Consider the following 25,867-nt stretch of genomic DNA (forward strand, 5'->3'; position numbering starts at 1 on the left):
ACCTGGTGGCGTAAACGAAACAGTACAACAGTCGAAAAACTGGCCCATCCTAACAGGCCCCTGTCAAATATTAAGATGGTCAAGAAAACAACACACTACAGTAATGTACAGGGTATAACTGGATTCGTCCAACAAATCCCACCTTACACACACTATATTCACACTCAGCACCTCCCCACTAAACCCCTAAGGCTTGGTTTGGGACACACGACACCCCCTCACACTCGATTCATGGGCTTGGTTAATGCTCACCTAGATAATCCATTGGCTTAGTCGCTGCTTCTTCCTTGGGGAAAGCTTTCTCTTCCGATTCCGTGCCGACGTTGCAGCATTCAGGTCCCGGTCTCGAGGGTCCTCCGACGGGAAAGTAGCGAGGCTCTTGGTCCCTCATTGGTGGGTTTCCTCTCCGTCCCGGATGGAGTGCACAGTTCTTGAAGTGAAGAGAGAAGAGAGAGAAATGCCAGCAAACTACCTTCTCTTATACATTACAGTCCATGCTTCTTCCTGCCAAAATAGAGTATTTCCTTTGTCTGGGGTGATTATCTGAATGGCCCATCATCCCAGAAACACTGCTGCTATGAACACACAGTGATATTCCTGTGGCAGGTATCTCATTGAGGATGGCATCTTTGGTGAACGTATCTAACTATAACTTTTCTAGAATAGTACAATAGAGGAGACCATTGGCATTCTGAAATCCCGCTTTAGGTGCTTGGATAAATCTGGTGAAACTCTCCAGGACAGCTCAGCAAAAATGTCTGGAATTATCGTGGCTGACTGGTAATGTTTTGATGCAGAAAGAATTAGTACTTCCTGAAGCTGAAGCGGATGTCCCTCTATCTTCACAGCTGGAGAAACTTGCACAAGAGGTAGAAAAGGTCAAGCAAGAGACCCATCAGCCTGCAGCCAGCGAAAGAAGGTAGCAACATATTGCTGATTGTTAACAATTTAAAAAAAGGGCTGTACAGGAAAATAAAAACCCTTTCCTAATGGCAGGTCACCCCAGATACGCAACTCCCGTATTAAGACCTCCATTCTCAAATGAATCTATGCCTTGCCTCAGTAATAGAAATCTCACATTTAATTTACTCAGTCCACTAAATTCCATATATCCAGATAAATGAACTCAGAAGCCTATGTAGCTGAACAATTTTCAAAAGGCCATCGATATTTTCAAAAAGCCTTCGAATTTTTCAAAAGGCCTTTGATAAGGTATCACATAGTAGATTCATGACTAAGGTCAGAGCATGTGGAGTCAGGGGACAAGTAGCAGAATGGATAGCAAGCTGGCTACAAAATAGAAAGCAGAGAGTTGGGGTGAAAAGTAGTTACGCAGACTGGCTAAAGGTAGGAAGTGGTGTACCACAAGCGCTGGAACCACTGTTATTCACCATTTACATAAACGATTTGGACTCGAGAATCAAAAGTACAATTTAAAAATTTACAGATTGGGGCGTGTAGTTAATACTGAGGAAGACTATGACAAAATACAAGAGGACATTAATAAACTTGCAGAATGGGTGTGTAATTGGCAAATGAATTTCAATATTGGTAAGTGTGAGGTAGTGCATTTGGGTAGGAAGTATAAAGAGGCCACATACACTTTAGAAAATAACATCTAAATGACATAGTGTAGCAAAGGGATCTAGGGGTACACATATAAAAATCAATAAAAGTAGTGATACACGTTATTAAGAACATAAAAAGGCTAGCCAAGCACTCGGGTTAAAATTTGTATAGAACCTTGGCTAGATCAAACGGAGTACTGTGCACAGTTCTGGTCTCCATATTATAAAAAGGATATAGAAGCAATGGAGTAAGTGCATAAAATATTTACAAGGATGATACCAGAACTGAAAGATTGAACATGCTGGGGCCTTAAGGGAATAAATTCCATGACAATCTCATGAGAGACAGAGACCTCTGTTACTATTCCTTTTAGCCCAAAGGTTCTGGGTACAGGCTCAGAGGTGCTATTGATCGATAGATATAGACTTTGAGAACAGACCAAACAGTCCCAATTAAATCTTGGAAGGCTTGTGAAAGTATCTTGTTAAGACTGACCCCCAAGGCATCTGTGGAGGCCACGGTAACTGGCACTCCGGAAGCCTCTATTGTCCTTAGTAAATTGCCCGAAAATTGCAATGTGCACACACACCAGAGGAGGCCTCGCAAATGTTGGTTCTCGGCACACGATGCGTATTCGTCGAGATCCAGCATTTGCGATCTGTACGGGGCAGAGATTTGGGTTATTTGTCCAGCTCATGCCCAGCAAATGTCTTCAAACTCTTATGCCTGGTAAAAGCAGGCGTATAGCCTACGTTTACCAGCATAAGAGTTTTAAAACATAGAAAAGTTTAATTTACTCACTAATTTTTATATTAAAACCCTATCTATTAAGGTGTTTCTTTTTAACCCTATTAAAACATATTTAAAAAAATTTCCAAAAAGTATTTTTTTTTCTAAAACATTTAATTAAATTCAATTTCAATTAATTTTAAATATGTGAGTTTAAAAATTTTTTATTGTGTTTTTGGGGGTATTCTCATTGATAATAATGGGAGCTCATACAAACGGAGTTCCCATTATTATCAGTGAGAATATTACATTGGGGCCGATTTTGATGAACTTACCTCCGACCGCAATTTTTGGGCCAATATTTCCTCCTGTATCCTGTTGTCACAGATATTTCCTGGGCTGCCACACTATATAGTGTGTTTTGATATGATATGACAAACTTCCTGCACGGTGTAGCAGATGCATGTTGTGAATCACTTCTGCTTATCCATCATTTCAACCATGTCCCTGGAAACCATCTCTGCAGGTGAGACCGATGCTCCCTAATCAAAAGCAAAATACTGCGGATGCTGGAATCTGCACTAAAAACCGAAAATGCTGGAAATGGGTCTGACGAAGGGTCATCGACCTGAAACGTTAACTCTGCTTTCTCTCCACAAATGCTGCCTGACCTGCTGAGATTTCCAGCATTTTCTGTTTTTGCTCCCTAACCAATGCTCTTTTGATGACTGGGTTACTGAGATCTGGGCCCCCATGGCATCTCAGCTGAGGGTGGACATTTCTCCACCCTTCATGGCGGAACAGCCCGATCCCCACCTTCCACTCCCTGCCCATCATGCTGACCAGTGGTTGGTACTTCACCCAGTGAAAACCCTTTTGAATGCTAACTACTTCCTCTTGAGTGAGTGGATCTAGGACAGGAGGTGTGCAGCTTGAAGTGTCCTCCGTTAACTGGTCCTCTTCTCCTCCAAGACATTCCCATGGATATTGTAAACACACCGAGAGGCTAAATATCCACATGGCATCCCCCAGTCTCCTGTTGTAACTCTGACAGGAGACCGATTCAATCCTCATGGAATTTCGGCCTCAAACACTTCTTTAGCTTTGTGAATAATCACATGCTTCTTTCAAGAAAGAACAGCTAAGTAATTGTCCATTTAAAAACCTTGATATTCCACATGAAGCTGAAACTACCTGTCCTCTCCCTTGAATCAACTTACTCTGAGCAATGTGATTTTTACTTCCCCCATCTCCCACTACCTCTCCTGTGTACCTTCCAGTGAGCAGCAAATCGTTTTTCTCGTATGCACTCAAACTTCAAAAAGAGAATGATCCCCCTCCACCTGTAGTTGTTTGTCTTTGGTTGTATACAACTTTTTTCTTTCAAGGAGAGAATACAGTAATAATGGAATATGAGAGAAATTTCACTTTGCATTTTAAAATATGAAGCGCAAGGAAATATGTAAAACAGTAAACTTCTAAGGAGGACAGGACATCAAAACACAAATATTTAAAGAGATTCTAAGAATTTAAGACAGCATTGAATCGAAAATATATATCAGTTTGTCCTCTCCACCCCTTCGCACAGATCACGGGGCTCATAATCTGATGAGTTCATCGGGCACCTGTTCCACATATTATTGGGCACAGAGACTTGCAAGCAATGTTCCCTGTAACTTGCGCTTTGTTCTGCCTGGTCTGTTTCTTTTAATATTAGGTCCCTTTAAATTTCTGTGCACGTGTGGTATTTGCAATTTAAAAGCCGGTGAACAAACTGCGTGGGAGCTTTCAGATTACTGCGCGGACGCGCGCAACTTAGAGGGAACATTCTTGCAAGGTTTCCAAAACATCAGATGCACTTTAATGTAGGGGGTCCTGTGCAAAGGGTGTTAGTAGACGAGAGTGGCAGAGTAATATTCAAATGATCTGACCCCACATTATCCAATGAGGTCAGTTCCTTCCTTCACAGCGCATGCAGTGCCTGAACACTGTTCGGTATAGTCCCAAGGCCATTTCATCAGCCCCTGAGTATAGTTTACTATGGTCTCCATCTCATCTATTTAATCTCCTGAAGAAAAGCTCTGCTAAAAAATATTATATAATCCCAATAAGTGATCAGGAAAAGTCCAGACAACAATGTCATGTCCCAGTCCCCTCCCCCACCTTTCCCAGTCTCAGCAACACAAGAATCATCATGTCTCTTGGAATATTTCATCATGCTTGTCTATACACAATCCTATAATCTTTAGTCTCTTATTCCTAACTAAATATTTATCCAACTTCTTATTGAAAGAGTTAATCAACTGCTTTTGCTAAGAATCAGTTCCATGTCCAGTAATATCAGCAAAGGAAAGGGAGATCCTTGAAATCTAGTCTCCCTTTAGGCTTGTTAATTCTGAACATATGTCCTCTAGCTCTGCACTTAACATTACAAGTTAAATTGTTTATTTACATCTATGTTATTTATGGTTCTCAGCCTTAAAGTGTCCTGGGTCATATCCATTCTCAATCTTGCAATTTTCATAGAATCATAGACATTATCTATGGACCCCTTGAGATAAAGGCCAACATTCCATTAGCCTTTGATTACTTTTTATATCTTAGCACAAACTTTTATTGATTTGTGTACATGAACACCCAAATCCCTTTGCTCCAACACAGTCCCTAGTCTATCGGAATTAAGAAATTATCCCAATATGACTTTCTTGGATTGAAGGGGATGACCCCATATTGATTTCCATCTGTCATAGTTTTGCCCACTCACTTAATCTGCCTATGTAACATCATGCTTCCATCTGCACAAGTTACTGTGCATCCTAACAGCGTCATTTGCAAACTTGGATCTAAAACTCTCTATTCCTTCATCTAAGCCATTAATATATGGTGAAAAGCAGAGGTATCAGCATGCATCCTTTGGGAACACCACTGTTGTGTATATGTATACCCTGTACACTCAATGTACAGTTACATAAGACCACTGTATACACTATGCCTGTACCACCAGAGGGTGCAACTGGTGGAGACCTAGGGGGTCACCTGCACACTGCAGGTAACCAAGTATAAAAGGGAGCTCACCTTACTGTACCCTCATTCAGGAGCTGCAATAAATGGACTAAGGTCACAACAGTTCAAGTGCAATACCTTACCTCGTGGAGTCATTACGAGAGTGCTTACAATAACTGGCGACGAGATTATGAATTTCCACGCGTAAAATGGCTAACCTTGGCAACTTTCAACAATTTGCTGATGGGGAACATTGGGATGCCTTTGTGGAAAGGCTCGGACACGACTTCATCGCGAACGACCTGGCGGGAGACACACCGACCTCGCTGGCTGATAAGCGCAGAGCTATCCTGCTCAACAGTTGTGGACCCACCATTTATGGCCTTGTCAGGGACTTGCTATCCCCAGAGAAGACGACAACCAAAACGTACGTGGAGCTCATAACAATGATACAGAAACAGCTCACGCCTAAAGAGAGCATCCTCACAGCCAAACATCGGTTCTACACACACCGGCGGCTCGAAGGCCACGAAATCGCAAAATATGCTGCAGACCTGAGACAATTGGCTGCATGGTGTGATTTTGGCGACCATCTCACCGAAGCACTGAAGGACATCTTTGTCATTGGAATCGGTCACGAGGGCCTCCTCCACAGACTGCTCTCTGCGGACACCACGGTCATCCTGCAGAAGGCAATCAACATCAGCCAGGCATTCATGGCCTCGGCCTGCAATTCCAAGAGGATGATGACTCACCTCCAGGACTCTCACCCGGCAAGTACCATGAACCGACTGCCGCCTTTTAGAGGCAAGACTGCTACCCCGAGTCCCGCAACCCTCAGTCCGCCAAATGAGGCCAACCAACCAGCCCCATACTGGCGCTGTGGAGGAAATCACAGGGCTCACCAGTGCCAGTTCAGAGACTATACTTGCAAAGGTTGTAACACTAAAGGCCATCTCCAACGAATGTGTAAGAGAAAATTTACTCATCGAGTCGCTGAAGAGTTGACCGATCACCCCGGCTACAGCGCTGATGAAGATGAAGAGAGAGTCCAGGAGGCGGCTCAGCCCCAGGAAGAGGTATACAGAGTGTTTACCTGCTCCACCGAGAGTTTCCCGTTGAAAATGGAAGTAGAAATCAAAGGTGTTCCAGTCTCGATGGAAGTGGACACAGGGGCGAGCCAATCACTGATGAATCAGGCGGCCTTCGAGAAAGTCTGGGACAATACCGCCGAACGACCTAAAATGCTCCTGATCCAGGCGAAGCTGCTCACTTACACAAAAGACACCATCCCAGTCACTGGCAGCGTAGATGTCCAGGTGTCCCATGGCGGCGCGATGCACAAGCTACCTTTGTGGATCGTTGCTGGTGATGGTCCAACGCTGCTAGAAAGAAGATGGATGAAACAAATCCAAATCTGTTGGAGCAGGGAAAGCCTCCAGGCCCTGGCAATCGACATCCTATGTGGCCCCAAATTTGGATCCATCACAGCACCTGAAGATCCTACCGTCCGACTCGACTGTGCGGCGACGACACAGATCGCACTACTCAATGGCGCGATGATCCAACCCAAATGACCAGACCTCACCTTCCAGGCTCCAGTGGCAAGACTCCGAAGGAAGAAGATCGGCACAGAAGGTAAAATCCCGGCTTCCATGGCAGAACCTGGGGAGAAAAGGATCACCGCAGCCTACCTCGTGGAGAGAGAGAAGATGGCGACCGCACCACGAGGTGAAGCGCCTGAAATCAAGAAGCCACGACCAAACCACGAGGGGCAGCATTGAGGGAGCACAGACAAAGTGCAAGGGTTTTGGGCACTCAAGTCGAGGGCCAGAGTACACAGTGCAAGGGCCAGTGGCACAAGACTTACGGGGGAGAGATGTTGTGTATGTACATACCCTGTACACTCAATGTACAGTTACATAAGAACACTGAATGTATCTTCATACAGTATACACTCGGCCTGTACCACCAGAGGGTGCAACTGGTGGAGACCTAGGGGTCACCTTCAAACTGCAGGTAACCAAGTATAAAAGGGAGCTCACCTTACTGTACCCTCATTCAGGAGCTGTAATAAATGGACTAAGGTCACAACAGTTCAAGTGCAATACCTTACCTTGTGGAGTTATTAATAGAGTACTTACAGACACAATAACCACTTGTTCTATCCTGCCAATCAAACTATGTTCCCTTTATTGTTACTCTCTTTCTCCGCCCCCTCAACCAATTACCACCCATAATCACAAGGTTATCTCAAATTCCTTCACTAAAGCATTACGCCAGTATAAAATCCTAGCAGATCAAGTCACTCAGTAGCTCCTCTTGAACAGTCAAGGAAACCCAGGCCATTGTCGCAACAGAGTTAAACACGCAAGTCCTGCTGAAGATGATAAGGAGAATTCTGACTTTACAAGACACTTCACCATGAGTGAGGTATTACTCGGTATCAAAGTGATGAAAAACAATAAAGCAGCTGGATTTGATGATATTCTCTGTAAACAAATCAAACACTTTGGACCTGTGGCTCTACTGTGGCTACTTGATATGGTCAACAATTGCTTAGTCACCAAAAAGATCCTAATCTGTGGTGACAAGCAAGAATAGTGACAATTCTAAAGCCCGGCAAAGACCCATGCAACCCTAAGAGCTTCAGGCCAACTCCCTATTATGCCACACCTGTAAACTGTTTGAGCAGGCTCGAAGGGCCATATGTCCTTCTCCTGCTCCTAATTCTTATGTTCTTATGAGGGAATCCTGAATCGTCTGGTCCCCTTTGTAGAAGAATGTCTTATCCCTGAACAAGCAGGATTCAGGCCAGGAAAATCCTGCACAAGCCAGCTTCTGAATCTGACCCAATTTATTGAAGATGACTACAAGATTGGGCTAATAACAGGTGCAGCCTTTGTGGATTTATTGGCTGTGTATGAGATGATCAATCAATGGATTCTTGTGCAGAAGATATTCCATATAACAAAAGATGCTAGATTGACTGAGCTGATATGCAACTTGCTGACCAACAGATGTTTCTTTGCTGACCTCAGCAGCAAGTGAAGCAGATGGCGCAGACAGAAGAATGGGCTACCTAAAGGTAATGTTTTTGCTCCTCTGCTGTTTAACATCTATACCAGCGACCAGCCCATCCATCCACACACCAGAGGTTTCCTCTATGCTGATGATCTGTGCATAGTGTCTCAGGATCAATCCTTTGATAAAGTAGAAGAGTCCTTTGGCAATGAACTAGCTGAGCTAACCAACGACTATGCGACCGATCAGTTGCGGGCCAACCCTGAAAGACACAGATCAATGCTTCATCTTGGAGGGTTATAGGAAGCATGCAGGAAAGTGGAGTTGAGGTCAAGATGAGATCAGCCATGATATTGAATGGCGGAGCAGGCTCAAGGGGCCGTATGGCCTACTCCTACTCCTACTTCTTATGTTCTTATGTTCTTAAGAACAGAAATGTCAACTAAGAACTTGGGGGGAGAAATTTGTGGTTTTTGTGCCTCCCGTTAGTGCATCCGGTGCGCTCACGGGGCGTAAAAGACTTTTCACCCGGGCTACAGCACTGCTAACGATCCTCGCAAAATTCCAGGAGTTTTGCAGTGGTGGTAACTGGTACCCAGATCTCTACCAGTGCACTTAATGGAGCCAGTTTCAAATGGCTTTTAAAATGATTCTTCTCCCTCTTTGTTGGGAGCATGTGGCCTCATGTAAGCTTCTCCCCACATCAGGAACTCATTATCTTGAGAACTGCTAGCACAAATCCATACCTAACTCTTCATAGCATTAGTTCAGCATTTATGTTCCTGCTAAATTTGTAGCGTGTATCTGGATAGGTTGGCAAATGTGTTGGTCATTAGCTTAACAGTATAACTTTAAAATGGAGGCAATTTGACCAATATAATCTAAAAATATCACAGAAACAAGAACCTTAATTTCCTTCAATGAAAGAGTTTGCAAAGAAAGCAACATCACAAATGGATTATGGTAGGCCCTGCAACACAATCAACCTAGAGGTCATAAAAGTGTTTGTCAAAGTTCTGGATAAAAGGCTGTTAGTCAAACTCAAAGCTATGGGGATTCAGGTGAACCTGAGAATAAACTAAAAGTTGGCTGAAAGGTAGAAAATAATAAGAGTTTGAAACTAAAGATGCCTAAAAATGTACATGGTTATGTGATCAAAACTGTGACGTGAAAAAATCTCTTCGGACCGGATGGATGATTAGAAATGCTAATGTCTTGGTTTCCTGTGGATGGTATGGTTTATTTGTACTATATACAATCTCCCTGTTGCTAAGCGATTATCCATTGCTTTTAAGTTACGACTTCAACCTTGTTTATGTATTTTATGTATAATGCTCAGGTAGGATTTGAAGTTAGCTTAACAGAACTGTTTGCGAAGATAATGGAAGGAAGTTTGGTAGGATTTAGAATAAACACATGACAGTTTGCTACATCATAAAGGAGGTACCACTCTGAAGTGAATAGGTTTCTGGCCTGGGACTCATGGGATCAAAATGCAGAATAGGGATGAAAAAGATAAGATACGAATTTCAAAAAATGAACCCTGGGAAAGTGTAAACACAGAAAGACATGTGACCAAAATCTTTAGGGCGGGCTTTGACACAAGAATTGAGACAAAGAACACAATATGCCATTGGGTGTAATGGTTTCAGGGAAACCTCTATTGGTTAAAATGTCTTGTCAATATCCTGATTTAAGCCCGCCCATAAAAGTAGGGTAAAAGTGACCTCCCAGAAGCTTATACTCACAGAAGAGACAGAGAGAGAGGTGGAAGTTCTAGACTAAGAGAAAGATGCTGCAAGGAAGAGAATTGTTCACGTGTGTCAACCGTCTGTCGGATCGGTATCAACTACTTGTCATGGTTGTATGTTTTTGCTGTAGGATAATGTGTTATATTCCATCTTAAAATCTGACTAAACACAAAATACCCACCATATTGGTTTGTACTCTAGCCAGATTATTTAAAGTGACCAGAGATAGCTATAAAGAGATTATTTCTAACAAATTAGCGAGCCGAGGTAGGACTGCAAAAGGGTTATTGTGATCGAAAAGAGTTGAGGACAGTTTCAGTTTATAAAGATAGGCATTGTTATCGGGATGGCAGCTGCATATTTTAGAGACAAAGTTACGAACAGTTTCTCAGATAAGTTAGGAGCCCCGGGGTCCCAAGCGGTAATTGAGGTAGTGCAGGGTGACGAGAAGAGTTATTCTGAGATTTGGGGTGAGATAGGATCCCAGGTAAATGCGAAGAAATGCAAAGTTAAGGAAGCCAGAAATAGGCTGGATTACGCAGCCCACTTATGAGCCGTTTGGTTGGGAGGCTAAGTTGTACTCCCTGAAAGAGAGAAATTCACAACTTGAAAGGGAGTTGCAGGACTGGCAGAACAGACACGACTCAACCTGTGCCCTTCTATGTCAAGAGCAAGCCTCAGCAGATGCAGCACGACTTGTTTCAAGACTGCACCATCAGGTCTATGAGGATAACAAGGCTTTAGAAATTAAAAATGAATCCCTGATCTCTCAACTTGAGAAGACCAGGGTGGCCTTGAGAGAATTACTCAAGAAATCCTGAGCGTCGACCATACGCAATGCGAATTACAAATTATGGAATTGAAGTGAAAACCGGGAAGACAAACGACTTCAATTGCCTTAAAGCTGGGAATCCCATTATTAACTTGGACAATCTAACAAGAAAAGCCCAGCGCAATAATAACCCCATCTGCCAAAATAGTTCCTCACTCTCTGCGCATCCCCCTCCCTATCCAGGACAAACTGCCCCAGTAGAAATGAAGCAGATATAGTCACCATACCAGTGGTGGGCAAAATATGGTCCACGGGTCATATCCGGCCCGCCAAGTCATTCTATCTGGCCTTCTGGACGGGACACAAATAGAACGCAAACCGGAGCTGGAGCTGCACAGTTGTCTATACGCTTTCAGTTCTCATGGGGCAGAGACAGACCTAAATTGCAGCCAAGGAAAAAACATACTAATACTTCATTCAAATTAATAATTCGCATAAATGATTCTCTCTGGTCAGATCGTAAAAGGATCTGTCTCGTAATTCTGTGCTCCAATGGCGGATGTCCCTACTCAGAATGCACTGCATACTCGAATATGCCCTATCCAATTTGGAGTTCAATTATGGCCGCTCATCTCCATGACTCTTTTTCCGGATACACTGACCGGCGCTGCACCTTTCCTCTCCTGGTGTAGTCCTGTCCAGAGTATGATGGCAAGGGAGTTCTCATCATGCACCAATTGAGGCAGTTGGGGAGCAGCTTTGGTGAGGCCTATAAAAGGCTCAGTGGCAGCAGCATCGAGGAGGCCAGCTGGTGCAGCTGCAGCAAGGAGGCAAAAAAATAGTAGAAAGAAATCGAAAGGTGACATCACAGCCAGGTGGGTAAGTGATTGGCTGGTGATTGGTGAGTAGTTTTTCTCTTCATTCTTTATCAGTAATGAACCTTTTAGCATTGTTGTTGCCAAATTAAGTTAATCCAAGAGTTAAGTCATGGCAGGAGAGCTCGGACATGTGTTATGCTCCTCCTGTAATGTGTGGGAAGTCAGGGATGCTTCCAGTGTCCCTGATGACTACGTGTGCAGGAAGTGCATCCGCCTGCAGCTCCTGACAGACCGCATTGCGGCACTGGAGCTGCGGGTGGATTTACTCTGGAGCATCCACGATGCTGAGAATGACGTGAATAGCATGTTTAGTGAGTTAGTCTTACCACAGGTAAAGGGTACACAGCCAGATAGGGAATGGGTGACCAACCAAAAGAGCAGTGCAAGGAAGGTAGTGCATGGGTCTCCTGCGGTCATCCCCCTGCAAAACAGATACACCGCTTTGGGTACTGTTGAGGGGGATAACTCATCAGAGGAGAACAGCAGCAGCCAAGCTCATGGCATAGTGGGTGGCTCTGCTGCACAGGAAGACAGGAAAAAGAGTGGGAGAGCTGTAGTGGATTCTATTGTAAGGGGAATAGATAGATGTTTCTGCAGCCGCAACTGAGATTCCAGGATGGTATGTTGCCTCCCTGGTGCAAGGGTCAAGGATGTCTCTGAGCGGGTGCAGGACATTTTGAAAATGGAGGATGAACAGCCAGTTGTCGTGGTGCATATAGGTGCCAACGATATAGGTAAAAAATGGGATGAGGTCCTACGAGATGAATTTAGGGAGCTAGGAGCTAAATTTAAAAAGTAGGACCTCAAAAGTAGTAACCTCAGGATTGCTACCAGTGCCACATACTAGTCAGAGTAGGAATTGCAGGAGAGCTCAGATGAATACGTGGCTTGAGGAGTGGTGCGGTGCGGAAGGGAGGGATTCAAATTCCTGGGACATTGGAACCGGTTCTGGGGGAGGTGGAACCGGTTCTGGGGGAGGTGGGACCAGTACAAACTGGACGGTCTGCACCTGGGCAGGACCGGAACCAATGTCCTAGAGGGAGTGTTTGCTAGTGCTGTTGGGGAGGCGTTAGGAGTTGGTATGGGTTGAGCTGCGGAATACCAAAGGACAGAAAACGCTAGTGGGAGTTGTGTACAGACCACCAAACAGTAGTAGTGAGGTTGGGGACAGCATCAAACAAGAAATAAGGGATGCTTGCAATAAAGGTACAGCAGTTATCATGGGTGACTTTAATCTACATATTGATTGGGCTCACCAAACTGGTAGCAATGCGGTAGAGGAGGATTTCCTGGAGAGTATTAGGGATGGTTTTCTAGACCAATATGTCGAGGAACCAACTAGAGAGCTGGCCATCCTAGACTGGGTGATGTGTAATGAGAAAGGACTAATTAGCAATCTTGTTGTGCGAGGCCCCTTGAGGAAGCGTGACCATAATATGGTAGAATTCTTTATTAAGATAATTAAGAAACTAGGGTCCTGAACTTAAGGAAAGGTAACTTCGATGGTTTGAGGCGTGAATTGGCTAGAATAGACTGGCAAATGATACTTAAAGGGTTGGCGGTGGATAGGCAATGGAAACATTTAAAGATCACATGGATGAACTTCAGCAATTGTACATCCCTGTCTGGAGTAAAAATAAAATGGGGAAGGTGGTTCAACTGTGTCTAACAAAGGAAATTAAGGATAGTGTTAAATCCAAGGAAGAGGCATATAAATTGGCCAGAAAAAGCAACAAACCTGAGGACTGGGAGAAATGTAGAACTCAGCAGAGGAGGACAAAGGATTTATTTAAGAGGGGGAAAAAAAGAGTATGAGAGGTAGCTTGCAGGGAACATAAAAACTGACTGCAGAAGCTTCTATAGATATGTGAAGAAAAAAAGATTAGTGAAGACAAATGTAGGTCCCTTGCAGTCAGATTCAGGTGAATTTGTAATGGGGAACAAGAAATGGCAGACCAATTGAACAAATACTTCGGTTCTGTCTTCACGAAGGAAGACACAAATAACCTTCTGGAAATACTAGGGGACCGCGGGTCTAGTGAGAAGGAGGAACTGAAGTATATCCTTATTAGGCGGGAAATTGTGTTGCGGAAATTGATGGGATTGAAGGCCAATAAATCCCCGGGGCCTGATAGTCTGCATCCCAGAGTACTTAAGGAAGTAGCCCTAGAAATAATGGATGCATTGGTGATCATTTTCCAGCAGTCTATCGACTCTGGATCAGTTCCTATGGACTGGAGGGTAGCTAATGAAACGCCACTTTTTAAAAAGGGAGGGAGAGAGAAAGCAGGTAATTATAGACCGGTTAGCCTGACATCAGTAGTGGGAAAAATGTTGGAATAAATTATTAAGGATGAAATAGCAGCACATTTGGAAAACAGTGACAAGATCGGTCCAAGTCAGCATAGATTTATGAAGGGGAAATCATGCTTGAAAAATCTTCTGGAATTTTTTGAGGATGTAACTAGTAGAGTGGACAAGGGAGAACCAGTGGATGTGGTGTATTTGGACTTTCAAAAGGCTTTTGACAAGGTCCCACACAAGAGATTAGTGTGCAAAATCAAAGCACGTGGTATTGGGGGTAATGTACTGATGTGGATAGAGCACTGGTTGGCAGAGAGGATGCAGAGAGTCTGGATAAACGGGTCCTTTTCAGAATGGCAGGCAGTGACTAGTGGAGTGCCGCAGGGCTCAGTGCTGGGACCCCAGCTCTTTACAATATACATTAATGATTTAGATGAAGGAATTGAGTGTAGTATCTTCAAGTTTGCAGATGACACTAAACTGGGTGGCGGTGTGAGCTGTGAGGAGGACGCAAGAGGCTGCAGGGTGACTTGGACAGGTTAGGTGAGTGGGCAAATGCATGGCAGATGCAGTATAATGTGGATAAATATGAGGTTATCCTCTTTGGGGGCAAAAACACGAAGGCAGAATATTACCTGAATGGCGGCAGACTAGAAAAAGGGGAGGTGCTTCGAATCATGGGTGTCATGGTTCATCAGTCATTGAACGTTGGCATGCAGGTACAGCAGACGGTGAAGAAGGCAAATGGTATGTTGGCCTTCATAGCTAGGGTATTTGAGTATAGGAGCAGGGAGGTCTTACTACACTTGTACAGAGCCTTGGTGAGGCCTCACCTAGAGTATTATGTTCAGTTTTGGTCTCCTAATCTGAGGAAGGATGTTTTTGCTATTGAGGGAGTGCAGCGAAGGTTCACCAGACTGATTCCAGGAAAGGCTGGTCTGACATATGTGGTGTGACTGGATCACCTGGGCCTTTATACAATGGAGTTTAGAAGGATGAGAGGGGATCTCATAGAAACATATAAGATTCGGACGGGACTGGACAGGTTAGATGTGGGAAGAATGTTCCTGATGTTCGGGAAGTCTAGAACCAGGGGACACAGTCTTAGGATAAGGGGTAGGCCATTTAGGACTGAGATGAGGAGAAACTTCTTCACTGAGTTGTTAACCTGTGGAATTCCCTACTGCAGAGAGTTGTTGATGCCAGTTCATTGGATATATTCAAGAGGGAGTTAGTTATGGCCCTTATGACTAAAGGGATCAAGGGGTATGGAGAGAAAGCAGGAAATGGGTACTGAGGGAATGATCAGCCATGATCTTATTGGATGGTGGTGCAGGCTCGAAGGGCCGAACGGCCTACTCCTGCACCTATTTTCTATGTTTCTATGGGACGGCATTAGTAATCTTTGCAGAGGGCCATAATGATGACTGAGGTGGGAAATTGATACTGACACAGGCTATAAAGAGGGGACAGTTCTATTTCACAGCACTGATTTACAGAGACCAGAAGATATCACAGCATTTTCAACTTTTATCTTTGATTCATTTCTAAGCAGTATCTAATACATGTTGTGCATGCAAGATAGCATTAGACCACGATCTGAAATTTTGTTTATGCAATGTTTATGTTTATGCTTGTGCAGAATCTCTTCCAGTGGCAGGAGCTCAGGAGCGGCCTGCGCTGGCCCATGCGATTCGTGGAACATTGGTGGGCAGCCTCTACTGCTCATCAAAACTTGTTAAGTGGCCCTCCAGCCCAAATAATTGCCAACTCCTGCACTATACCCACAGTCCCGGTAGAAACAAAGCAGGTTAATATAATCACTACTACCACTCGATTTGGTGACCCTACACCCTCGGATGTTGAATTTGATGATGATACCTCCTCTGCAGCCTGCAACCTACCTCCAAATGAGGAAATATCTACTACCAGTAGAAGTCTGACCCAGCCAGAGTGGCCAAGGACTTGGGGCAAATAAACTGGGGGACAAACCCAGTTGCCCTAACAAGTGACTGTGATGATTTCTGTCGCTGTCACTCCAAGTTATGGTTGAAAGACTTAAAACAAATTCTGTTGGCAAGTGCCTCATGGCAACTCAAGGCATCACTCCCACAAGAAATCTACGATAAAAGTAAGGGTTGGTGGAATGTCATGGATGCAATTTGTAATTTTTTGGGCATGAAATCAGTCAATTTTACCCATGCAGGTGGGGAAGCCCGGCAAGAAGCTAACGAACACCCTATGGCCTTTGCAAATTGATTGTATGATTTGTACAACCAGTCCCAGGAAAACCATGACGGTCAAAGGTTTTTGGAAACTGAGGGATTTAAACTGGCATTCATCCACACTCTCAAGGGACATTCTTGGTATCACCATCCATCAGGGAACCCTGTGAGCTTATCTGTTGGCCTCTTGCACTTGAACTTGGGTTCGAGTTAACTCGTCACCCGCCCCTACTGAGTCCAAAGTTTTGGCTGGGGAGGGTCCTCTGATTCCACAGACCCCTCCCCAGCTGGGAGACAGACAGAATTTGTTATAAACCTGGACATTATGGTCGCCAATGCCGCTATAGTCAATGTCCGAACAATGGCCCACGTTACCAAGTCTCCAATCTGTGATTTGAACTCTGTGCAGTAGGAACTAGAAAGCCTTTTCACAGCAGTTGTGGCCATGAAACGCGATCAGACAAGGGGAAAAAACGTTTTGTTTGTTACTCTTAGCGGAGATGCGCTCCGAGACTCACGGTCACAGCGCTTCGTGGTGACTCCATCTTCTCCAGTCTGGTACGGGGAGGACCGCTGACTCTTTGTCCCGGCCACTGATCACGGAGGCTACCGCCATGTTATGCTTGTGGATTCCGGTTCCACTGTGACTATTTTACATTACCCCGCTCCCTTTTTCCATTCTGGAACTGCCCTAAACCTTTCCGGCTTTAATGGTTTTATTCAGTTAGCTACTCAGGGATCAAGACATAGTCTTGTCTGTCGATGGGCCCCTCTCCTGTATATATGGCCATGACCAGAAAGGTATCCTCGGAAGCGACACGGTGTATAAACACCGTGCTCTCCTTGTCTACGCTCCTTGATAAAGTGCAACATCTCCACTGGCAACTGGGAATCCCTGGCCCAAGACTGTCCTAACTGGAGGAAGAGCATTCGGGAGAGCGCTAAGCACCTTGAATCTCGTTGCCGAGATCACGCAGAAACCAAACGCAGACAGCGGAAGGAGCGTGTGGAAAACCCACCTTTTCCTTCAACTACTGTCTGTCCCACCTGTGACAGAGACTGTAATTCCCATATTAGACTATACAGTCACCTGAGAATTCACTTTTAGAAGCAAGTCTTCCTCGATTTCGAGGGACTGCCGAGGAGGAGGATGATGATGATGATGACACTAATAAATGTCTTTGGGGGCACTTTAATGAGGGACTACTGACACATATTTCAGATTCCCATTTGGTATATGTGATTTAAAAAAAACCTGTGGGTTTCATCCTTCCTCGGACTGTTGACCCCCTGTTTAATAAAAAAATTCATAAATTTTCAGAGGTTTTTGTTAAGTACAAACATGATTGTGGTAGAATGTCAGGAGATGAGGAAAGTAATGGACCCTCCCACTCTCCTGTTAAGCAGTATTCCATTCCGGCTGAGAGTAAACCTTATGTTCGGTCTACAATTGATTCATTGTTAAAGCAGGGTATTACCCGCACTGGCACTTTTACCACTAACTCTCCAAACTGGCCAATTAAGAGACAGCCGATGGTTGGCATCTAACAATTGATTATTGCAAACTTAATTCAGTAACCCCAGTTTGCGTGCCTGTTGTTCGGGAGACCCCCACTCTCCTGTCCCAGATTCCACCACATAGCAGCTATTTCTCCCACTTTGACATTTCAAATGGGTTCTGGAGTATTCCTGTTTGGGCAGAGGATCAGTATAAGTTTGCCTTCACCTTTTGAAGATCAAAGTTATCCATGGACATGTTTACCTCAAGGTTTTCACAATGCCCCAACTATATTCCACAAACGGATGGCTCAGGCAGTTAAACCTTTCTCGAGATCTGATTGTCTATTGCAATATGTCGATGGCCTTTTGCTTGCTGCACCTGCCAAACAGACTCCTATTGAAAAAATTGAGGAGTTATTGGACTTTCTTCTGAAGGCTGGGCTAAAAAATAATTCAAAGATGGCATGATTGTCACAACCAGAAGTGATATTTTTAGAGGTTACTGTGGGACCGAAGGATTTAGTCCAGACCAGCAAAAGATTGATGTGATTCAGCATTTACCATTGCCTGCATCCAAAACCCCACTTCGTTCCTTCTTGGTTTTGGTGGGATACCAGCGCTCATTTATTCCCAGTTTTGCAGAACTGGCCAAATCCCTATATGAACTATTAATGGGCAAAGAGGATTCTGTGGTGCGTGATTGGAGAGCCAAACATACCAGGGCTGTGTCCCTCCTTAAAACTGCTGTTATGCAAGCTACATGCCTGACAAGTCCTGACTGAGACAAGTGTTTCCAGCTGGAGGTGGGATCCATAAATCAGAGTCTTGCTGTTGTTCTGTGCCAAGAAGTAGAGTAAATTTATGTCAATTACGTACGCCTCTCGCCTTTGACTGGCGTGGAGACGAATTACACTGTGTGAGTGACATCTGCTGGCCACCTTTTGGGCGGTTAAACACTTCGAGATAGATTTTCCACTTCACATTGCCCAAAACGGCCTTTCATCGCCCATTTTGACAAAAAAGTGGAAATTCAGGCCAGATAATTGCTGAAAAATCCCCCTGACTTTCGGCTCACATCGGCAAGTTGATCGCCGAGGTGATTGCCCACACATCGCCCAGTCTAGCTTTCGGCACATCGCCTGGCTGATCGCTCGCTGAGAACATCGCTGGAGAATAGTTGCTTTTCCCGGGCCTTCCTCACAGAGCTCGGCTCTACGGACGCCATTTTGAATGTCGGAGGAAGGGAGAAGGCTGCTAAAACAAGGCTTATAATTTGTGAGTTATTTAACATCCTTTTACTGATAGAGCCACTCATATTTATACTAATATTTATATTTATGAATATTTATATATTTTTTAGTACCAAGGGCATTTATAACAAAGTGATAGTGATAAAAGTTGTGATAGTGATGGGGCAGAAACCCTGTGGGAGTTACGCGGCTGCAAAGTTGTTGCGCCAGCAGCTCATAAATGAATGCTTTGCATGAACTTACGTTAGTGACAGTGACAGTGACAGTTACAGTTACGGTTAGATAACAGTTACGTTTGCGTTGAGTTACGTGTTAACCTTGACTGCTCTGGCTTGACCTGGCCATTGTTGTACAACAGTTGCATTAATGTTTTAACTTAACTTTACTTACATTATTAAAAGACCATGCACAACAATTGTAAGGTTCAATAAAATGTTATTATGAACAATTTCAATTTTAACCCCCCCCCCACCCCTCAACAGTAACAAGAAGAACAACAAGAAAAACATGAACAACAATAATACACCCCTCCCTACCTGCGGCCACATTTCCCTCCAGATCCTGGACCCCGCCCCCCCACCCCCAGTGTCCTAGCCCCACCCGCCCATTTTGGTCCCCGGGTACCGAGACGACACGGGCGTGCAGTGGGCAACGCCAAGACTTCCTGCCGTGGTGGGGGCGATGGTGGCGCGATCGGCTGTTGGAGTGGAAGACAAAACACGGGCTAAGGCATCGTCTTCCAAGTCAGAAGGAAGTGCTTCCTCCTGACTCGCCTGTGTGCTGGGGGTTGTACTTTGATCGATCACGGCACCTTGGGGTGCAGCACCTTGCTCAGCCAGCAACGCATACCGCAAGGCATTGGTGGCGGCGGATCTGTGCACGCATCTCCTTCAGCGTCTGCTGCATTGCCTCCGCTTGGGCAGCAGACACCCGGGAAAACTCCCGCGCGAACCGCACAAATTCCTGGAGATGCTAGAGTCCATTGGCAGGTTGAGCAAACTGATAATCCATAACCGCCACACTCCCTTGAATCTTTTACTTAAACCAGGGGACACTTTGGCTCGACTTAGTCATTGGACTCTTCTGTTAACTCAGAGAGATTTGGAAATAACGCCATAGCAGACAACTCTACTACCTCAGCTCCTGCTGTACGAGGGGGGAAGTCATGAATTCTCACTTCCACCATTGAAGTTCGGCCATCACCCCGTCTCTCTTACTCTGTTAAGTGGCGCCCAGGACATCTACATTGATGGATCATCCTATCACAGGGATGGAAAGCCCCTTACTGGATTTGCAGTAATTATGCCTGACTGAGAACTTAAGTATAAATGCATTCCCCATTCTGCTCAATAATCTGAAGTTTCAGCCCTGGTGACAGTGCTATAAAATACCCATGACATACCTGTTAATGTTTGGTCAGATAGTGCCTATGCGATTAACACTTTGTTATCTTTATTGCTGTATTGCTCAAAATAATATTTGTCCCATTGATGTTAAGACCATGCATACCTCTTTGCTTCTCTTTGGGACTCTTTAAATTCACGTTCAGCGCCTATTTATTTTAATAAGGTGAAGTCCCACTCATGTTCTTCTAACGTACACTCCCAGGGTAACTCACAGGCAAATCCTGCTACTAAGGATGCCGCTGTTAACAATGATCTCTCCCATAAGGTCAGTCTCAAGTATCCCAGGTGGGGACATCGACCTCCCTTCCCTCCAATCAGTTATTCCCCCTATGCAGTTGTTATTGCATGGCATCAAAATGGATGTTCATTACCTCAGCCCACTCCATGGGCTGCAGACACACAATTGGCTCCGGATCAGTCTGGGAAAGCTGCCCTGTTAATGTACAATCCCTGCTTGCGGTGGCTATTGTCTGAACTCCCAGTTGTCTGTATTCCCCCATCCGTGGCACCCGAAATTTTTGATCACCTTCATTCAAACCCGGCAGGAGAACACTATTTAGCTGCTGTAACTGTTCAGAAGCTACGGAAATTTGCATGGTATCCCGATTGTGAAGGATGTTACTCAAAGGGTGAATCGTTGCCTGCCCTGTTTGCAGCACAATCCAAGTGCCCACACTAATTGCGCACTGTTGCGTAGTACCCCTCCTCCCGATGGGCCATGAACTCACCGTCAAATTGATTTTATAGGGCCCTTACCGACAGGACCTTTTGGTTTGTGTTATTGTCTGGTCATAGTTGATAAATTTACTAAATGGATGGAGGCTTTTCCATGTAAAATAAACATAGCGGCTCGACTTTTATTGGGTGAGGTGATCTGCAGGTGGGGTGTGCCGATCCATGTTGATAGAGATCAAGGATCTTTACCGCCCAAATTTTTACTGAACAACAATGGATAAAGGGTATCTCATATAAACTTCACATCACCCACAATCATTTGGAGTGGTGGAAAGAGGAAATCGAACTCTGAAAACTACATCAAACAAATTTTGTGCAGATCACCCCATCAAATGGTCCAGTATGTTGCCAATGTGTCTAATGGCTATTAGATCCACCCCGCATAGCACAGCGGGTATCTCGCCCTACCAGGCTATGACCGGGCGTGTAACGTGCATGCCAGCCCATCTGTTAACCCCTTCAGTCACACCCTTAGTACAGGGAATTTCCAACCAAAAATGGCTTGAAACGGTGGTAGAGAACATAGAGCAATCTATCATGTTTGTAGCTACACAAACAGGCAAATCAAAAACCCAGGCAAAAAAATACTTCGACAAGAAATTTTGACCATTTGAGTATCAAGTGAGAAATGTTGTAATGGTACTAAACTATGGAAAGAGGCAACATTGCTCTGAACCAAAGTGGAATGGTCCCTTTCTGAATTTTGTCAGGGCCAGTCCTTCGGTTTATCTGGTGCAATTCCCTAGGAAAAGGAGGAGGACCAAGGTGGCTAAATGGTACCATAGCGATCAGTTGAAAACTGTGAAAGAATAAATATTGCATATTTTACCTTACAGAACCAGTTAAGAATGATAATGAAACATGTAGCACACTATTAGTTATCGAACCCTCCTTCTGGAGGTAATCATATACTTAAGACACTCGAATGCCTCTCCAATCTCTACAAATTGGGTGGAATACTACGATCAAACCAACGGTGAGGGTATATCATGTCGAATTTTAAAGGAAATATGCAAAGTAAAAGTTAGATCCGAGGGATGTGTGGTACGTCCATCGACACTCACTACTTGGAAGTGTCATCTTTTGGTTCTTGAAGGACACGGAGTTCGGGTACAACTACACTGCAGCACAGAGGGATACAACCCAGAGGGCCCGGAAGGCAAAGCCCCAGGATGGTACCGGAAGGTATCCACAGCATAAAACTGGACTGATAGGAATACCCTATGAAGTAAAAAGTGAAAAATGGGACATTAAGAAATATGACTTTTAAATTGGCCATCATTTTGGCTGGAACATGAGGGTGATACCAGTGGAAAGCCAAGTGGCAAGAAAATAATTCGAGAAATAACACACGATGCTGTGCGGGATGGTGTGTTAGTAGTGGAGATGTAGTTGTAATAACACAAAAAAAGAGAGATCACGGTAAATAAAACCAGTAATAGGAAAGGAAACTGTCCTGAAATAACAAAAGGTCCCGATAATGGTTTATTAGTAGCTTGCACCTGTGAGAGCCTGTATAATGTTAGATATGAGATTGTCCCAGTGATATTTAATCTTTCAGCAGTCCAAATGCCAAAGGGCCTGTGCAACCTCACACATGACCTATTTTACAGTTACCTGGTGAGGCAAATAGTTAAGGATTTTGTTGAAAGGAATGCAGGCAAAGACAGTGATGAATCTTGGTCCCCCGATTGATGGACAGTGGTATGAACCAATGGTAGGGGGAGGAAATGATAAGTGTAAGTCGAGAAATAGACGAGGGTTGGGAGAATGGATAGGAATAGGTGCCATAGCAGGAACTGCAGCACAGAATAGAATAGACATAGACAAGTAACTATTACTATGCAGCAGGAGGCCTTGGAAGCGGTGGTAAAATTCGGACATCCAATTCCACCACTATCTCTCAGTTTAAAGACTATTATTGAAAGAAGGCCTCCCAGAAACACTTGGTTAAAATGCAGCAAGATAATGCCCAAACTGTGCAAGTTAGGGGACCAGAAGTGGTAGGAAGTAGCCTCTAATGCTAGTCAGCATCCTTGGGCACGAATTCTATCAGCAGCCTTAGTAATTGTCTGGTCTTACTAGTTCTAATTATAATGTCATGTTACTTGAGATTCTTGACATGCCTGTCAAACCAATAATCTAGAGTTGGCACAGTTGGTAGAGATTCATAAATGAGGACAAAATAGAGTTTACTCCCTCTCAAGATGGGTACTGTTAGAAACTAAAGGTGCCTAAAAATGTATATGGTTATGTGATTAAAACTGTGATGTGAAAAATGCTGTTTTTAAACTCTTGATATTTGAATTACAGACGAAAAGTCTCTTTGGACCAGATGGATGCTTAGAATGGTAATGTCTTGGTTTCCTGTGGATAGTATGGCTTCTTTGTATTATATACAATCTCCCTGTTGCTAAGCAATTATCTGTTGTTTTTAAGTTAAGACTTGAGCCTTGTTTATGTATTTTATCAACATTAACAATGGTCCAGTCTTTTCTCTCTCTTTGTGCATCTGGACTCTTCATCTCTAAACCACTCTTTGCAATGTTGTCTCAGATTCTCTTTTTACATCCTTATATTTATTGACTACCCCTCCTCAGCACTCAGACTTGTCCATTTGTAGCTATAAACAAATCACTACACAAGCCAGGGGAGGTAATTCACCAGCGCTAGATCAGTGCAGGTTCATGGCCACTGTATCTGCAGATTGATGCAGCTCTATAAGAGATATAGGCAATTTCCGTCCAAACTATGCCAAATTCTGCTTCTTTCCTCCGCCCCCCACCGCGCCCCCAGCTCCAAGGGCACACTCTCTCCATTGATAGTGCTCTATTCAAATGCACGAGCGACTTCCAAGCAACACAGGGTGGCTCCGCACAAGGCGAAAGAAAAGGATTGAAAGGAAGGCTCGCACTATCTCGACCCAAGCAACACGGATTTCTCCACCCCAACTCTGGTTATAATCGTCCAGAAGATACGTTTTTTTTTCTATTTATTCATTCACGGGACGTGGGCTTCGCTGGCAAGGCCACAATTTATTACCCATTCCTATTTTCCCTTGAGAAGATGATGGTGAGCCGCCTTCATGAATTGTTGTAGTCCGTGTGGTGAAGGTACTCCCACAGTGCTGTTTTGGAGGGAGTTCCAGGATTTTGACCCAGCGACGATGAAGGAATGGCGATATATTTCCAAGTCAGGATGGTGGGTGACTTGGAGGGGAACTTGCAGGTGATAGTGTTGCCAGGCACCTGCTGCACTTGTCCTTCTAGTTGATAAAGATCGTGGGTTTGGGAGGTGCTACCAAAGAAGCCTTGGCGAGCTGCTGCAGTGTGTCTTGTAGATGGTACACACTGCAGCCACAGTACGCCGATAGTAGAGAGAGTGAATTTTTAAGGTGGTGGATGGGGTGCCAATCAAGCGGGCTGCTTTGTCCTGGATGGTGTCGGGATTCTTGAGTGTTGTTGGAACTGCACTCATCTAGGCAAATGGAAAGTATTCCATCACACTCCTGACTTGTGCCTTGTAGATGGTGGAAAGGCTTTGGGGAGTTAGGAGGCGAGACATTCACCACAGAATACCGAGCTTCTGACCTGCTCTTGTTGCCACAGTATTTATATGGCTGATCTAGTTAAGTTTGTGGTTAATGGTGAACCCCAGAATGTTGATGTTGGAGTTCAGTGCTAGATCCGAAATTTGCCATGTAAACCCAGCGTGCAAGCAAACTCAGAGGTGCTGTCAGCACCTCTTAAAGGGAAAAGCACATCTTTCAGACAAGTTTGCATTTAAGCTTTTGAAAAGTTTTTTTTGAAGTTACTGAAGTAATGGCTTGCTGCTAAAAGTTATTTAAGTGTCTAGGGAGTGCTGCTGGATGTTTGCAGGGCCTCGGTTGATAAAGGAAGGCCTCTGAGAAGACAGAAAAAGCTGGAAATACTCAGCAAGTCAGGCAACATCTGTGGATAGATATTTCACATCTCGGGTCGAGATGCTGCCTGACCAATTGAATATTTCCAGCATTTTATGCTGTAATTTCAGATTTACAGCATTCATTTGCAGAGGGAAGAGGGGGAAGCAGAAGAGGGGGAAACAGAAGAGGGGGAAACAGAAGAGGGGGAAACAGAAGACGACGAAGCTGAAGAGGGGGAAGCCGAAGATAGGATCCATCCCAGAAAACTTCTATTTGGCCGGGGTGGAATCATCCACCTGCGGTCACAGTGACCACAATCTCAATTCCCTTTTCATCATTAGTCCCACACCTTACCTTCCCTCTGTAAGTGACCATCAAATCATTCTCTTGGCCATGATGCTGAAATAAAAGCCAACACAATGCAAACTTTCCACTCTAACTTTATCCATATATGCATCCAATATGACATTAAGAAACCAACTCATTACCTGTAAGTATTCTCTTAGTGACTGGCTTGTGTGTGCCTTTGCCTATCCTACTGATATTATGCAATGCTACCCCGGTGGCTGCAGCATGGCTGGTGGAAGACTTTCAGTGGGGGACACTGCATATGGCCTTGTTCGATGACCTTGAGGAGCTGGTGGGTTTCTCTTTCTCTTTCTCTTTCTCTCTTTTTTTTCTCTCTCTCTTTTTCTCCTTGTGTGAAATGTGGAAGGCACAAGGGTAGAATTATGGTGAGTGGAGGGCAGGAAAGCAAGAGATGCATGCCAGAAGGAGGATAACATATGAGGATACCAGCATTCTTTCTGCCACGCTG

The sequence above is a fragment of the Pristiophorus japonicus genome, chromosome 7 (assembly GCF_044704955.1).
Source record: "Pristiophorus japonicus isolate sPriJap1 chromosome 7, sPriJap1.hap1, whole genome shotgun sequence".
Taxonomy (NCBI): Eukaryota; Metazoa; Chordata; class Chondrichthyes; family Pristiophoridae; genus Pristiophorus; species Pristiophorus japonicus.